The sequence below is a fragment of the Bos indicus genome, chromosome 15 (assembly GCF_029378745.1).
Source record: "Bos indicus isolate NIAB-ARS_2022 breed Sahiwal x Tharparkar chromosome 15, NIAB-ARS_B.indTharparkar_mat_pri_1.0, whole genome shotgun sequence".
Lineage (NCBI taxonomy): Eukaryota > Metazoa > Chordata > Mammalia > Artiodactyla > Bovidae > Bos > Bos indicus.
In genome coordinates, this window is record NC_091774.1 from 20483077 (window position 1) to 20486951 (window position 3875).

General features: G+C 41.2%; 1 non-coding gene across 1 annotated transcript; it reads left to right on the forward strand.

Moving 5' to 3' along the window:
• The first annotated feature begins 1753 nt into the window (after nt 1-1753).
• TRNAK-CUU (transfer RNA lysine (anticodon CUU)) lies at nt 1754-1826 on the forward strand. The gene has a single exon. It is a non-coding gene; the product is annotated as a tRNA-Lys (tRNA).
• The last annotated feature ends 2049 nt before the right edge of the window (nt 1827-3875 follow it).

The following is a 3875-nucleotide window of genomic DNA, read 5'->3' on the forward strand; positions in this document are numbered from 1 at the left end:
CCAAAGCTCATTTGCACAGCAACCGAACTAAGGTTAACTTCACGCACGTCTCAAACTCCACTAACGTAGGTGCTCCTTCCCAGCCCCTCTCCAGAGAAAGTTGTCTGTGATTCCCCTTTTACTTGTTGAACTTACAACACAAAGAGGAACTGTGTCAGGCCTGGGGCACAGTTTGAAACTCAAAACTACCTAGGTTGAATGATAAATGTATGATCACCCTATGTTAACCACTGATTAAGACAAGGTCATGTGCTAAACTGAAAAGTCCCAGCAGAGGGGAAAGTGATCAAGAGTTTTTTGTATCCAAAATAGCAAAAATAGTTTCCAGCTGAGAAGAAACCCAAGTTTGTTTCCCTTTCACAGTGATGCTGTAGGTTTTTTGGTTTTGTTTTTTTTTAATGATTTAGAAGACATCTCCACCACTACCTGAACAGATATACATTCTTCTTCATCTGATAAAACATCAAGATCCTGGTCAACTATAGGTTTGATAATCAGAGATGGTCTGTGCATGAATTATTTTATAACTTTATGAAAAGCCTTCCAGTATTTTGGCATTTAAATAATCTGTGGACAATTTCTACAAGGGGAAGTGGGAACAATAATGACATTATGCTAACAAGGATCTTTTCAGATGAGCATTAACATATAAAGTAGAAATGCCAGGATAAATCCAAAGCAACTTCTCCTCCCCCTTCAAACTTCAGCATATAATTCATTCATCCACTCACTTATTTAATAAGTATTTTTTGTGTTCCTCAACTACCAGTCATCATGCTAGAAGCTAGGTGTGCTGTGGCGAATAAACTAGGTGAGCTCCCGCTGTCACTGAATTCAAACCTGGTGGAAAGACAAGCATCATCGAATGATTATAATAAATGCAGTAACTTCTCTGGCAGAGTACTGTGTGAAAACACAGCACTCAGCTCAGCCTAAAGGGGACGGGGGCTTCCTAAGGGAAGTTACATCTAGGCTGAGACCTGACATTCAGACCAGAATTAACAAAGCCAGTCGACTGGGATGTTTTCCAGGCAGAAGAAACAGCAACACATGAAATTATCTGCAAGTTAGGAATTCCAAATACCAGCAGCGTAGAGCCAGGAAGGTTGGGATGAGGAAGAACCAATGAAGCTACAAGGCACACTCAAATGCCAGAGGCCACACAAGCAGAACAACACAAGCTCACCATCCTCCAAGGGCTCAGATGAAGGGGAGAAAGCCTTTTGCAACATGGTTCACAGGACTGCTTTCCTTGGCTTTTTTCTGATGCACAGTATTTCTTCTCAGGATAAGACTGCCTGGATAAAACTGGCTTTGGGCAAAGCTCTTTTGTAGGCCTGATTTTTCTTTGGGGCCTTTTTTGTCCACTAGTCAAGCCATTTTGTTGATTCTGATATAATGCCAGAAATAAATAATATTTATGAAATACTGCACATATGGCTGGCACTCTCACGAGTGCCTTACAGATATTGTTTAACCCATTCTGAAATATAACCCTAAGAGGTATTATTGTTATTATTATCCCTATTCTATAAATAAGGAAAGTTGGACTTCTATACATTAGTTGGCTAACTTTCAAGGTCAGTACAAATAAATGCAGAGTTGGCTTTAGAACCTAGTTCTATCTAAGTCCAAAGCTAGTCATCCTGGTAGCACTCCTCCTCAAGGTGCCTGATTGTATCCCATTTCTTGTAGAACCTTTCTTTCAGCTATCACTCAGCCAGTGCATTGAAAGAGGACATTATGGGGGACTTCCCTGGTGGTCCAGTGGCTAGGACTCTGCACTCTTAATGCAGGTGGCCCAGTTTCGATCCCTGGTCAGGGAACTAGATCCCACATGCCATGACTAAAGATCCCGCATGCCACAAGGACCTGTGCAGCCAAAATAAATAAATATTTTTAAAAAGCAAAAAGAGGACATTATGGGCCCAGCACATAGGAGATATTCAAAGTGCTAATGGCTAACTAAAGTATTAGCTGATAAAGTTAGGTACATTAACTGTGATTTTATATAGAGAACCCTTTGACTACAAATGCCTTCAAGGCCTAATGAAGCTGTTCCTATAGAAAGATCACTGGCATTGATATATGAAGTGGTAACCACAGTACCCCCTGGAATCACACCATGGAAACAATTAACTACCTTCCTGCTTGTTGCTACACTACTTCCTCTTGGATGATGCTTCTGAGGTCTTAACAGAAACCCACAGCACCAGCACCACTTTCTTCCCTTACGTCTCATGAGTCAGGGTGTTTTACAGAGGGGCAAAACTAGACCCTTTGCCAAACTGCAGCTATAATAGCAATCAAAGAGGTAGGAATTTCCAAACCCAGTCAGAAGGGAAATTTAGAATACTCTCATGACTTAAGTGTTCTGCCCACTCTGTAATCTGTGGGGCTTGTCTATTTTTGTTTTTAAACAAACATAACTAGAGATGTGATCTTGGAGCAGTGGAGGCAGAGGAAATTCTTCACTTGTTGGGACCTAATTTTCTTCTTCTATTAGAAAAAAAAAATAGGCTCAACAAAAATTGTCTCTAAAGATCACTCCAGGTCAATAACTCTAAGAAATGTGCCACATTTAAAACTTTTCTTAAAAATCTGAGCATTTGTATCTAGATATAGTTTCAGATTGAAAGGAACCTGGAGGATCTTCCAATTTAACCCTTACTTGTGCTGTTCTTGCCCCTAGTATTAAAAAAAAAATACATAAATGTTCACTGCTATTGAGCCAACTTAATCTTGATTTATGAATCCTCTCTGATTTATCTCCGGCACATGGCCTTTGGCAAAGCCAAGAAGCTCCCTACTTCTGGTACCTATAACTGTTATTGGCCTGCCTTTCTACTGCACCAAAATCCACTCCACATAATTGCACGCACCAGAGAAAACACTTTAGATCACAGGAGAGGTGTTAGGCAAAAGACAAGGCAACGTGGATTTAACAAGCCATAGAATGACGGGCCACTTAAAAGTCTTCTTTGAGCTTCCTTTCTATCAGATATGTAGAAATATTCTATGTGGGGAGAGAAGACAAAAATACTGACCTAGTGAACAAAAGGAAATAGAGTGCCAGGGAAGCTGGCCTCCCTGTGAAAAGGGAGAATGTTCATGCTTCTTTATAAATAAAGGACAACAGGGGCCAAGGTCCAAACCATAAATGACCCAAGGGCTCTTTCAGTAATGAAAGAGAGAATGTGAAAAACTCCAATGAATCTCTGCCTTGACTTAGGCTACAAGGCAGCCATGACAGAGAAAAATGTGTCCCAGGAGGAAAGGTCATGCCTGTTAAGACAAGTGTAAAGTCATTCCAAACACAGCGCCCCTGTGCTCTGATGAAAGGCTTTGCTGGTCATTCACTGCCTGCTGCCCTGGCAGAAGGCGCAGAGGCCACGTCTGAAAAGACAGGCTGTAAGGAAAGCACAGTATAGCATGGCCACCTGCCAAGGGTCGAGGGGTGGACTTAGGGGCTTTATCTTATTGGCCTCTTTTTGCCCTGTGAGACCATAAAATAGCTTTCATCACACATAAGAAATACAGGTTTGTGGAAGGAAGAGAGAGCTGCTGCTTCTTCAGCTGGTTGCAAAATCAAGCAAGTCTCTAAACTTTTTAGTTTAACGTGTCTGTCTCTGACAAAAAGTGGGAGAATGCAATACAAGCATACTGCTGGGGGCTTGCGTTTATTCATATCATTTTCTCTATCATGGATGTTCTGCTCATAAAATTCTGAGAAGCAAATATGTAACCTTCCCTTTCCAAATTATTTCCCCCAGCAAATGGCCTTGGTAATGGGCAACACTAAGGATCATATGGGAATTCCACATTTCTGCAGTTCCCCCCTTAAGGTCTTTTATGGTCCTGAGCTAAAATCTGAT